The sequence below is a fragment of the Stigmatopora nigra genome, chromosome 3 (assembly GCF_051989575.1).
Source record: "Stigmatopora nigra isolate UIUO_SnigA chromosome 3, RoL_Snig_1.1, whole genome shotgun sequence".
In the NCBI taxonomy this organism is placed as follows: domain Eukaryota; kingdom Metazoa; phylum Chordata; class Actinopteri; order Syngnathiformes; family Syngnathidae; genus Stigmatopora; species Stigmatopora nigra.
This window is the reverse complement of record NC_135510.1, coordinates 13,384,396-13,398,210: the sequence shown is the minus strand read 5'-3', so window position 1 is coordinate 13,398,210 and position 13,815 is coordinate 13,384,396.

Below are 13,815 nucleotides of genomic sequence, written 5' to 3'. Positions count from 1 at the left end.
TAGTCTGATCATCGTGCTTTCTGCTTTAAAAAATATTCTTCAAACCCCCCAAACCAGAGTGATTAATCATTCAGATCTCAAGTACGAAAGAGGGGCAACGTGTTTTCATTTTTTTTTTTTAATGATGGAACTTGTCTTCTTTAAAGAGATAAAGAGAATGTTCCCTTTGAAGATGTTTTAACTCGTCATCCTATTGGCACTGATAAACAGTACATGTTTCCTTAAATACAGATAGAGTGGATTTGAGGGTTACTTCTAGTTACAACTATTTCACTAATACATGCATGCATATAACAACTGTTGTATATATATATATATATATATATATATATATATATATATATATATATATATATATATATATATATATATATATATATATATATATATATATATATATATATATATATATATATATATATATATATATATATATATATTAAAACATGCAAAACCAAAACACTTGAACTATAGGAAATTGTCACTGAACACTGAACCAATTCTTTGCCTGCTTTGACAAAAGTAAGCAAACTATTCTTCCCTGGCTCCACACTCTCTATTGATGTAGATGTAGTGAAAGCTTTTAGTTGCTTCGTTACATCTCCCAACAGGTGTGTAAAGAAAATGTAACAAACTGTGTGTTCTACAATTAATTGTGTCATTCTGATAGTTTTCTGCTGATATTGGACTTTTACCTGAATGCTGACAAATTTGAGATGGTATTGTTCCAGGGACAGTGGCAATAAAATGGTCTTCTATTACCTTGTGAGTACTAATGCAGCAGCCTCAAGTTCAATCGTGGCTCTGATCAGGAAGGTAGGCAAAGGAGATGTGAATGTAAAAATGTGAATTTGTTTTTTTTGTGGCAAATATATTATGCTGTGAAGCAAACATGTGCATTCAAATCCTTTTTTAAATAGGAAAACCTTGTTTACATTAATGTGGATGGCCCTGGAGCAGTTGGTAGCTCGAGTCGTCTTGTTACCGAAGGGTCAGCAGTTCGACTCGAGGCTTCAACTGCCCACTGCCGAAGTGCCCTTGGGTAAAGGCACTGAATCCTAATTTGTCCCCAGTACGTTGGTAGTGCCTTGCATGCTACCAGCACCAATAGTGTGCAAATGAGTAGGTGAACGGATGCTAATGTAAACACTTTGGGCATGGTAAAAATAGTAAATGTGATGTACAATTACAGTATTCACCCTTTCACACATTTTAAATGACTGTAAAATCAATCAATTATGTGCGATGTTGTCTGGGGGATTCTACAGGTGGTGTCAATTTGTGACGTGAACATGGCAAGTCTTGAGAGGGGCTGCAGGCCAACTTGTCATTCAGATGACGCAATGTCGCTATGGTTGCCTGCTTGAGGGGGAGACTATGAAGAGGCCTGATGAATAAGCTGCCTCATGTTTGGATATGGAGAAAGTGATGAAACAACACAGTATAGGCCATGACAGTCACTACATGAAACTCACTACATAGTGCTTTATTATGTTGGTTTTAATATGAGAAAATGGATGTTGTTTTAATAATTATTTACTTCTGCTATTTGCTTATTCAGTTTGATATGACCAAGATAGTTAAAAGTCACTATATCTTTTTAATCCTTTGGTACTCACAAAGTAAATCTCAGTCTTTTACCAACAATATTTCTTCATTAAACATCAAAGTATTGCATCGCACCAACAGAAAAACAGACAGAGACTTACAAGATCTGTAATTTCTGTCAAGAATGACTATAAAGAAGATTAATTTACGTAGAGCTAACTTGACAATGCGCAGATATGTGTGTGTTGGGTTGGTTAAATCACCCTTTCTCTCTCTATACTCTTCATGTCCTTTTAATCAAAACATGTTTATAACTTCTGATGTACTTGACGCATCCATTCTTTTCAATTTTTACCCCATCTTAACTAAGCCAGAAGCTTTCAATTGTACCTCCTGAAAGGACGTTGATTTGCAAATCACACATGTAGCACTTTGAAGTATGCTTGTGAATTCAGCCGTCTTACAAGATTAGGCGAATATGATCCCTGTTAGAAAATGTAATAATTTCATAAGAGACCATTCATCATTCTGATTAGAGTGAACCAAATCGTAAACATGTGTGTGCACTAGTGCAGAGGTGCCTTGCACACAGTCAGCAGCAAACATACACAAACTTGACATGAGCTATGTTTGATTACATCTTGTCATCAAATCACTCATGGAATTAACAATAATTAACTGCAGATGACATTCCTTGCGACCAGTAAGATTTGTCAGCCCATGCACGTACACACACACACCCAACAGGGATTGAACCCCCCCCCCCAAAAAAAAAAAACGTGCGTACATATTATAATTCATTAGAAACCTTGTGCTTTGTTATTTATGGGCCATATTCCGATGTGTGCTCAAGTCAGTAAAGATGTGCAACTGCACATTTTTCTTCTATGTGCATTCTCCGGTAAAGTCAAATGTGTCATTCACGCATCCGCAAGCCAGGTTTGCAATTTAGGGGGAGCAACTTGAAATGAAGTCATTGTCTGTCAAAAATGTGAACAGGTGTGCAAACTATGCGTATTATCACATTGAATTCAGCATCTTTCCACCTCTGAGCTTAGGGGAATATTTTATGAAGGTCTATGAAGGCTGGAAATAATATTACCTATACCTTTTGTGTGTGATTTTTGAGTGAGAGTGCACATGACTGGTTCACCTTCCTGTTATCGAAAGCTGCATGTTAATAAGTGTAGAATATAGGTACCAGATGACTTTTATTCACCGGCGAGGAGCCCCAAAATTCTGCTAAGATGTACCATTCTTTGTAAATACCTCTTAATATTTTAACACCTCTTGGCCTACTATTCATACTGATACAATAGTGTAATGGATTTTGGATCATTATCACTACTTCTCGTGAATTCTAGGTACGTTGAAGAGACTCACTGAAAGCACTTCTGACAAATACTTCACCAACATTGCTGAACGCATCGTGCAACGCGAATGACATTTATCAAATTGTTTTAATACAGAATTTTAAAAATAAGCCAAACATAAGTAAAAAATACAGAGCAGCAAGCAGCGTTCATATATGTCTCACTCTATGATCGAAATGTAGTTCAGATTCAAAGTATATCACATATTTTTAGATTTATAAATCTACAAAAAGTCCCTTTTCCATGATTTCTAATAGCTTTGATGTATACAAATCCAGTCTTAGTGGGAGAATGCATACAGATGTCTTATTATGGAGCTGTAGGAACTGGATTTTAAATTTTCACCACATTTCAGATGAATGTAGTCTTACTAGTCTAGTTTCTGTTGGGGTTTTACTAGCTATTTGGATCAATAAGGGCTATCATGTTTTCGAAGAACAATGATGTTCATAAAAATCTTCTATTCGATTTGTAAAATAGGGCAACAATGTCTGACCAAGATTATCGACTCGTACATGACATACATTTATCTGTGTTTAGATCTATTGCACTAACAGAGTGTTGTAACAAACACAGGCATTCGGACATAAGTTACCTATGTGAATCATCTAAAACAAATCTAAAAGGTTTTTGGAGAGTCTGAGGGAAAATGGGACAATCTCGATTGTATGCAATAAAAAACAAATAAAATCTATGAATGCCAATTACACTGTTGCAAAAAAGCAGCACGTGGGCGGATGTGGTAGACAGTTAGAAGTTCATAGGCTTCATGACAATGGAACCCACCACCTCCGCCCAGTTATCCTTGAATTCAAGCAATTTACTGGGATATGATTAAAGCACATTAAGAGGTATTATTTTGTTACTTAAAAATGAAAACAACTGATAAATATGGAACAGTGCTTATATAAACTAAGCTGCACACACAATGCTACAAAAAAGGTATATATATATATGCACCATATACAATATTACAAAATATGAAATTATATAATAGTATAATTTATATTTAACTATATAATGAATGAGTACAATCAACTTTAAACATTACAAACTAATGACAAAGTACATGTATGTTCTCAACCTAAACGAGAAACGGACTATGCCAATACACTAGCACTATCAAAAGTAAAACAAAGCAATACAATGCAATACAATGGTAGTGTATTATAATAAAAATGTGACTAAAATAGCTTCCAGCTATTATTAATTATTACATTCAAAAGCTATATGCACTATTAGGGTGTAAAGTCTAAATTCTTGAGACAGAATCATTAAATGGGCTAGAAGAGGCCAACAAATAAGTCAATCTCAGTTAGAAGGGCACATCATACTGAAGTTGGTTAACCAATAAAGACTTGATACTCCTTGAAAATACCTCTGAGGGTAATAACCAGTAATTGGTCAGTTAATCTCCATAAGGCTTTGACATAAATGGTCTCTCAATACTCAAAACTATAAAAGCAGTGGCTCTAAAATATGAATAATACCTTGCTTTAAGATATTTATTTATCAAATCAAAGGTCTATATCAAGAAATAAAGCAAATGATAAGACACTGAAAAATGAACTTAACATTCAATTTAACATTTTATATGCTTACTAGTTTTAATTATGTTTTAATCAAGCTATGTAATTGTCTACATGAAAATAATCATTGCCTGCAAAAATGCAACAGGTCTAACTCTCTATTGTTAATCATGTGAAAAGTGGTCCATCAGAATGTAGATGCTAAAGTTCTCCCGGTGAAATATAAAGCCAAAGCTTTTACAGCTCAGCCACAATGTTTAAAGAAAATAGATGAGAAACATTTTTGACCACATGTTCCATTCATTATATGAGGAGTACTGAAATGATGAATTATGACCACCAGATAACAGTATATGATGTTTTCAGACTGAGCTTCACAGGAAATAGCGAGGTGGGATTATGAGAAAATGGCTCAGTGCTGTAAATCCGACATCATAATAGTTTCTGCTGGTCAATCAAAAATTTCACAGAGGCAGTGTATAAGCAACAATGTCAACAAAGATGTGATGAGAAAAATGAGTTTGATTCAAAGTTGGGATGAAACAACAGATTTAGACAAGGGAATCTACCTCCATGTTTACATTTAGGTTGCTCTGTCAAATGTGATCATGCAACGCCATTGAAACACCAAGAGTACCATTGCCATGTCATATAAACGTCATAATTATTTCATAGTTAAGTCACTGACAATTCAATTATAATTACGATAAGGTGAAGGGGTATGCTTTCTTTTTTTAAATGTAAAATTAGCATGTTATTTTTTGTTAAAGAATTATATAATATTAATAATGATAATAATAATCGGACATAGGCCCTGTCGTCATCATCAACAACAAAAGTCTACTCGTCATCACACCCAGAAACTGCTAATGCCAAAATTGGTAATACTTCTCCATAAGGTGCGTTTACTCGGCAAAAGACTTAAATAAGTGATAGTTACGGACTCATAATTTCTGCTGTTATGGATATGTCGCATCACCAAATGTTTTTCGTCTTTGGTTGTGGCCCAACATTTGAAATAAGCGGATTTAAGGGTATAGTCACAGACTTTCCCAATTGCTTTTTCTCTCACTAGGAATAACATTAGGGGACAAAAATCTTGCCTTGGCGGTTGGCAACCATAAATACTTCTAGTCATTAATTAAAAAATAATACTAAAACACAAGAAAACAATCAAAATGTTACTGGAAATTCTCAACCTATTGCTAAATTACCTCTACACAAAAAATATGATAAGAAATACATGATAATCTCATAGGATTAAGTACATGGAAACCTTCCGTGTTTGTAGTGCTAGCCGATGTTTAAGGAAAATTGCTCTCCAGCCTCTCTCAGAGTTCTCTACTCAGTCCATGATTTTACATCCTGGATTATTTGCCAGCCAATCGCGGTCTAGCACACCTTTTTCCCGGTAAAGATATAGAAATTCAATTATAAGAACATAAACAACAGGAGCTCAAAGGGATGGAACATGAAGAGCGCATCACTTCACCAAAGCGAGTCATGATGACAATAAATAAATCTGATAGGTATGAGTAATAACACTGCAGACACATTCATCACGGCACACGGCATCTTTATTGCTCTTTCCTTAGGACATACATATGTAAAATATGTGGGCAATGACAGTGAGAGAGAGAGAGAGCAATGTAGTGAAAACAAGGTGTACCCAGGGACTGGGCTCACTCCTGCTATAGCGACCTGTCTTAAATAAATCATTTCATTTCCATGACTAACTTTTCTATCTCCCTTTAATCCAGTGTGGGAGAGAGTGAATCCAGATAGGGGAGTAAGCTGTTTGCCTTCCTATTCGCCTGTGTGTCGCTTTAAGCCTTTGGTAACTTGAGTTCCCAAACTTTTTTTGACCCACTTAAATATAACAGTAAGCCCCAAAACTGGGTTGTACAGTAGTAGCGATAGGGGAAGCTGTTTTGTCAGTAAACAATGTTGCATGCAATAAATGGTGAGTCAGTAAGAGAGAGACCCTGAATTGTAATTCTTACATAATATACAGTGCTGGGCAGATAATAGAAATTTATTTTACGAAGAAAAGCTTTGATTATTTGGAAAATTTAACATTTTGATCACGGACGTTAGCTAATTTGGAGGAATGAAAAGATGTAATTAAGAAAGATTTGTGCAATGACAAAAATGTGTAAATACCTTGTGGTTCTCCATGCTATATGGACTATTGTTGGTGTAGCCATCTCTGTGATATTAGATATTTATGAAAACAATGGGCGGCCCAGTGGAGTGAGTGGTTAGCTTGTCCACCTCACATATCTGGGGTCCTGTGTTCAAATCCAGCTCATGTCCATCTGTGTGGAGTTTGCGTGTTCTCCCTGTGCCTGTGTGAGTTTCCTCCCACATTCCAAAAACATGCATGGTATGCTGATTGGATACTCTAAATTGCCCCTAGGTATGGGTGTGAGTGTGCATGGTTTTCCGTCTCCTTGTGCCCTGCGATCAACTGGCCACCTGTTCAGGGATTGGCTCCAGAAAACTTGCAACCCTAATGAGGATAAAACGGTTCAGAGAATGTGATGAAAACAATAAATAAATGCATGTTTTCACACATTTAAAAGGTATTTTATTGGTGTTTAAAAATCCATGATACTAAGACTCAAGATATTTCTTTTCCAAGAAAATGCTGCCTCAGGTAAAGTATTTCAGTATTTCTCATTCAATACATTTTCTTCATTAGATACTGCATTTAAAATGTTCACAAATGTAGTCTATGAGGAATGCCAGCTGAGATAAAAGGGTCACTAGCAAGTCATGTGACCTGTGGTACTATTATCACTATATATTTCGTGAGCCTGTAGCCTAAAAAGTGCACTTTCTGCATAGAAGATCAGTTGACCCTGTCAAACACTCCTCAAAACGCGGCACTGCTGGAAAGCTGCACTTTAGAAGACTTTAATTAGTGCTGACAAGACAACGTTTCATGCCTGGCACAGGTTTCCAGCCTCTCACAGACCCTGGAGAGCTTTTACTCTTTCATGTTGTGATCGAGTACAGAGGATATTTGTCAACTCTGATGGATAAACCCTTCATCCCCCAGTGAACAAAACAATCTGAATCACTCTGCACACAAAGCAGACATGGGAAAAGGTATAGTTAATTTGACACATTTTCACCATCCACTCAAGTGAACATTAATCATACCTTTATGTAAGCCCTACATATGGACAAGTTCATACTCGTTTTGCAAGAGGTCTCATCTCATATCGTGTAAGATCAGTTCAGTGTAAGTATACTGCAGACATGGGGGATGATGTCCATTACATTCATTCACAGAGTGAACAGGAGAACTCTTGATCATCCCGTGCCGTTGACGTTACATTTACTTAACACTTGGCTACTAGGTTAAAGTCAAATTTGATAGGATGCAGATGGCTCTAATGATGGTAAATAAGTACATTAGAGAAAATTGAGTAACCAATCTTCCCCCAGCCTGACAGATGTTGCCTGTGTCACTGACCTGGAGGTTTTTAATGATGAAGCAGAAAACACGGCTCACAGACTACCAACAGTAATTTCAATGTCACTCTATTTAGGCAATAAGATAGATCTACTTTCTGAAAACTGGCCAGACATGGGCAACTATGGTCCGCGGGCCACATCAGGCCCGCTAGGACTTTGAATCCGGCCCACCGACGTTGTCCACATTTTTTTTCCAAGATGGCGCCGTCACGCAGAAGCCAGTGGCATTAGCTTGGTCCACTCTCATTAGTTTTTCGTGTTTTACAGCCCCTTTAAAATTACATTTTAATATTTCTGAATACATTCCTTTTTACTTTACTTTGTACTTTATACTTTTTACTTTAATGACGAGGGAGGAGTATGTTAATACTTTAGTCCTTTTTTTCAGTTTGTTTCATATGTACTGTTAACGGATGCAGTTTTTTATATGTATCGTATTTTGTACCATCTGTCAAATTTGTAAAGTCAATGTGGCCCCCGGCCCGAAAAGTTTGCCCACCCCTGCACTAGACCTTTGGTCTAGTTGGTATGACTGCTTTACTCTGTGTGTACCAGCAGTTAGTTAGTTAGGAAACCATTATCATTCAAAATTTGGCCTGCAACTTCCAGTACGTTTTCATACTCTTTAACTCATATAGACGTGTCCTCAACTCAGTCAAGCATTTCACTTCTCCACAGAGTGTTGTAGCGCGGCAGATTACCTTTTGCCTGCATCACGGGAACATTGACGAGTCCCTACCCCACTAAGGCACCAAACTGCCATACTTGGCTCACCTCTGCAAAATTGTCCGTTTGGAAGAAGAGAGCAGTGAGCAGAGCATACGATTGAGACCGAGCTATAGAAGAAGCTGTCACTTTCTCTTGATTACCCCCTGATGTGTGGAAGTGGCATTCCAGCTTCCTGCAAGACAACTGAACAAAAGAGCCAATGCTGTTGCAAGATGAACCAATTATCCAATATGGAATGCTCTGCCACTGAATAGCACTTAAATGAGGGTTGTCCATGTTTTCAGTGCTTGTATTTTACCTGACATAGCTCACAACACTCTGTTAGTACCATTTTACCCTAAACCTCCTCGAATATTAGAATACCACTGCAGTCAGCAGGAGGTAAAAGACTTTGGCAGAGGAAACATCCATAATCTTCGCACCATGCTGAACACCCAACATAATTGTGATGTTTTATTGTACTGTGTACGGCAATGTGAGAGAAGTGAAGTTCTAGGATTTCTGCAACTAATAAATCCTCACAATAATCCCACGTTTTCACAGAGCATTCAACTAATAGTTTACCAAGAAACATCATTTTGGAACAGTTGTTTTGAAAAAAATTTGCATTCGATGTTTCAGTGATGGTAATAATGGTAATATTGGGAATATAGTATATAAGTAGTATGCATTTATATATTATACTTATTTTCTTTATGATGATTATGTAAAGATGAGATGTTTCTTTTTTCATTGACAAGTTTTCGGCATTTGAATTACCATATACACTCACAGTAATACCACTCACAGCAGGAATTGAACCCACGTTTGGCTGCATCGTTGTCAGGCAAATAAACCTCTACACCACAAGGCTGCCTGACTTGGATCATGTTTTTGTATACTTTAACAGTAATTTGTATATGATACTGTAGCATAACCCGATCATTTCGTATGTAGAATCAATCTTAAATAGAGGTATTTACCACTGTATTGCCAAAGGTGCTTTAAAACAAAATAGTACTACCCATAAACAATATTTTTTTGAATTTATGGAAAATTGACTGTCATTCATCTGATATCACTGTGTTTCTTAAAGCGATCATGTGCCTTTTAATTGCAAGTCAGGTTATAAAACATCCATGGCTTTACCAGACTCGATAAACAATTGGTGAAGGAACAGCTTTAATTTATGTGCACCACAGTTGTTCAGGGTGAAATCCATTAATTATTTGTAAAACAAGTTTTATCACTACATTTCAGTGTATCACACGTTCATGCTGTGAGTGGTAAAGTGAGTACAATAAATAAAATTGAAAAGTACTTTCCAGAGTCTGGTGGATAGTTTTATAGGACTGTGCCACATCTAATAAATTTCAACAAACCCCTCAGTATTATTTAATGCAGGAACAACAACAACAACAAAACAGTATCAAGAATGCATTACTTCTTTGCAGTTAAATATTTTACTGTTGATGTTCTAACAATAGTAAATAAAGCGTTAAAAGACTGTTGGACAAACGCATCTGGTCATTTCGTATTTTTTTATCACGCATAAAAGCATAGACAGTAAAAAAAACAAGGAAGAGCACATGTTTATTTTGCAGAGATGTCTCAATAGACTAGCTTGGTTTTTGTTAAGAGAACCAGCTAGGACATGCAATCTGAGCAAGTAAGTAAATAAAATAAAAATAACAGGACCATGCCAGTAGGCAATACATATTTTATTATTTCTAGAATGTATTTGAATATTCATCATAAAGTACATAAATGGCAAAGATTTTACGAAATTTGATAATATGGCAAGTTGATCCATTTAGATTTTCCCTTCAGCTCTTATGTATATATTTTATTTTTTTGAAAGTTGGTTTGAACTGCTTTATCCTTGTTTACAGTATATTTTATACTAATTTGCAAGACTTTTAAAATATTGATTCTGGACAGAGAGCTTTCATTTGCTGCTATTCAAGTCTGTTAAAAGTCTACACACTTTGTTATAAAGCCCTAAAGGCCATAAATAGTTGATTTTAGAAAATCATTAAGGTCCATAAACAGTATAAAAAAAAAAACAAAGCTAAACAATTGATCGACTTTTCAGAACTGAGATGAATAAAACCCACTTGCCAGTCTTGCTGCTGGCAAGAAAATGTAATTACCCTTGTTAACTGTGTATTATTATAATTCTTTACACATCAGCAGTGAAACAGCATGCATTATTGTTTTAGTTACACCAACGATACGACCCCTGATGTTTGCAGAAATAATGATCTCAGTAATAATGCTTTCAACTCCATTATTTCCATCATCATTTTTAAGAATAGCAGCATCCATAAAGTCTTTAAACGTGTCTCTGATTCATTCATTTTCAACAGGGCTTATTTTTAACAGGGTTACATAGTACTGAGCCTTTCCCAGTAGACTTTGGGCAAAAGGCAGAATACATTCTAGACTGGTTGTCAGACATAGTAGGCCACACATAGATAGATTGACAGCCATTTGAATTTGAAATCCGACTGCCACTGAGTGGCCAAAGTCAGGTGAATGAACAAGTAATACATTACTGACCCTCCTACAAACTATAAATGAGAATCGATGATTAAACTAGTAATATCCTAACTCACATTGGTTGAGCCATTGTGGACAACAAACATCACAAAACATTTAAATCAGTGAATCACTATCTATTATCATTTACCAGTAGTGTGCTAGAGAAGTTCACCAATAACAGTTAGTTATTTAAAATGTCCTATTCCTCTGGATTTCTGTTGGAGGACTGCAAAATATGCTCAGTTCTGTGCATTCAATGGGCATGCCAACAAAAATAAATACCGCACATTTAAAGAAAAGTAAAAACATTTCAACCACCAGAGGAAATCAAATGAGTGCACTAAAGCTACAAGCTGTTACTGCGATACAGTAATGGAAACGTGGCCAGATTCTATTTTAAGAAATTTTAATGGCTGCACTGATAATATTTTGCTTCTAGGCTTGGCCCAGATCAAAGGGTAGTGCTGTGACTATGTTGGTGATCTTAGTCAAGTGTCAGCTTGCATCTTACTTGCCAGAGAAACAAAAACACTGAGAAATTAAATGAGATATCATTTTTTTTCATGAATACATATATCAAAATGTCAAGACTTGTAATCCTTTTAATAGGTGAGCAGTCTTTGGCTAGGGTTTGGCAGGGCCCCAGAATCTAAAACTAGGAAAGTGCTTACTTAAAGTTCTGGAGGTGAATGCTGAGGTCTGATCTCACTCTACTTCAGCCTTACCGTTCCTCACCGGTGTAGTCACTCACTTTCTAGCTGCCCCATGTATTGGATTATCTTGGTATCAGTATGGATTTGCACCAAGGTACAGTATATCCTCAGTGGCATGTTCCATTTTACTTAATGCCAGCACACTTTAAAGCCCATTGCCATGAGTGTCGAGGGGGCAGAGGGTGTAATTAAGAACAAAAGCATCTTAAGGTAACTACAAATCCTCACTCAGCTTTCCCTGAAGACGTTTTCCACTCTAATAAGAGCCATCCCATTCAGATAGACTTGGGAATCGAAATTTGCGGGATTTCCTTCAGAGATGGAGCAATCAAATAGGTAGAAGGCTGCATAGCTTTTTTTTTGGTCGGTGTTGCATCGGATTGCTGGATGGATGAAAGATGAATAGACGGACAGAATGACAAACAGAAGGGAGTCTGAATTAATTTTTGCTCAAGGGTAAATAGAAATAGAAATCTATTCGATTTTCAGAGAATTGCCGTACTGATGTCAACAAGGCATCTAATAGCATAGGAGCAGGCGGAGTGTTATTATGCTGCTTAGACGGACGTATGCAGTCACAGCAAAGGAAACCTTGAAAAATGCACTTGCTTTAAGTGTCGCTGCAAACAGCAACCATATAATTTGTTAAATAACTCGCTAAATGCAATATAAAATATTGGACGAGAATATAACGCCAAATTTATCTACCAAGAGGGAATAGGTGCTGCATTTGTAGGTCAAATGGTGCAGTTCTGAGTCTGTAAAGGTCAGCCCAATGTGTTTATTCCTGTGTCTCCTATAGTATCATCATGAATGCTTTATGTGCACAAAATATGAAGTTCTTTAAAGTGCTTGATCATGTGCAAAAACTACATTTTATTCCATTAAATTCAAGGCGGGCAAGTGGTTAATGAATTGGCCTCACAGTGCTGGTGTCGATGGCTTGAACCCAGGACAGTTGTCACGTTCTCGAATATTTTTTGCTTTGTTCCAATGGCAGTTTTCTTTTATTTTTAAGCAAAAAGTAACTATTTCTAATCTTTTTTGAAGATGAATTTCTTTTTCCAATATAGATTTAGAAGAAAATGTATTTATACATTATGTTGTGATTGTTTTTCAGCTTACCTTTGTCCAGTATCATACTTACTGTTAGAATCATGGCCTACCCTTAGCAGATGCCTACATGGTGAAGTTGCCCTCAGGACTACTGACTAATGCTCCTCATAACCTTAGAGTGCTTTTCATGCTCTTCAAGGAATATTTTTTCTTATTGTCTTCTCAAACAAAACCTCTGTTTTGGGCAGAGTAAAAATATTTCTTTTTAGAAGACGTTATCCTCACAGTATTATTGTGAGTGCTTATGGTGGTTTTTCTCTCTATGTGCCCGATGGCTGACTGGCGACTAATCTAGGCTGCACTCTGCCTTTTGCCTGAAGTCAGGTGGATTAGGTTCCAGCAACCTGCGTGCTATGGAAGATGAATGAATGTTTGCCTCATGTTGTACAGGTTTTTTTGTACTAATATCAAAAGAAATAAACAAATCTGCCCAACAGCTGTTTTCCAACTACTTGTCTATCTTCTGCCCCTCAACGTAGGTGTTGCTAGGCAACAGCTGATTTCAAAAGCCGAATGTGGTCATTCATATAGATACAATGTTCTGTACAGTCGTGTTTTTTATATTTTTCCATTGACCTTATGACACAGGATATTTCTTGGTTTTGCATCAGATAAGTGTTGACAGGAGAAGCTACAGTATATTAAACTAAAAGCGGTCTCTGCCAATTTCTTTTTAATAGCCCAGAACCAGCAAAGATGCATCCTGGGTTTTACCGAACAATTTCCAATGTGGCTTTCTTTATTCAATCTTTTCTTTAATACAACGTTCATCATCCCACCTGCTGTGGCACTGGTTCA